At 45.0% G+C, this 333-nt stretch overlaps 1 protein-coding gene across 2 annotated transcripts in view; it reads left to right on the top strand.

The window, feature by feature from the left end:
* The window catches only part of LOC116685782 (ADP-ribosylation factor GTPase-activating protein 2), an 18,133-nt gene that overhangs the window by 13,818 nt on the left and 3,982 nt on the right, over positions 1-333 (top strand). The window lies entirely within an intron of this gene.

The following is a 333-nucleotide window of genomic DNA, read 5'->3' as shown; positions in this document are numbered from 1 at the left end:
ACGGTCTCGCTGCTTCACGGATTTGCATCTTAAACATAATCCATGGTGGCGTGTCGGTTTATAAGAATCCTTTTGCCCAGAAGAAAAAAGAGCGACAACAACTTCCGATAACTATGTTCTTCTCTCAAAAAAACACACCTGCACCGAAGAAAAAACACACCTGCACCGCGGCTTTAGAAGAAAAAACCGCTACAGAGCGGAGTCCGGATGCAGCGGCTCAGTCAGAAGAGCAGTGAAATACACGGGAGGCCCTAGTTTTCCTCCTGCACTTTGTATTTTTTTAATAATCATTTTTCATTTTCTCCGGTTCTAACCCAATGACTCTGGTCGCGG

Source organism: Etheostoma spectabile, unplaced genomic scaffold, assembly GCF_008692095.1.
Source record: "Etheostoma spectabile isolate EspeVRDwgs_2016 unplaced genomic scaffold, UIUC_Espe_1.0 scaffold270, whole genome shotgun sequence".
Taxonomy (NCBI): domain Eukaryota; kingdom Metazoa; phylum Chordata; class Actinopteri; order Perciformes; family Percidae; genus Etheostoma; species Etheostoma spectabile.
Note: the sequence above shows the minus strand (reverse complement) of the source record. Positions and strands in the feature narration are given on the sequence as shown.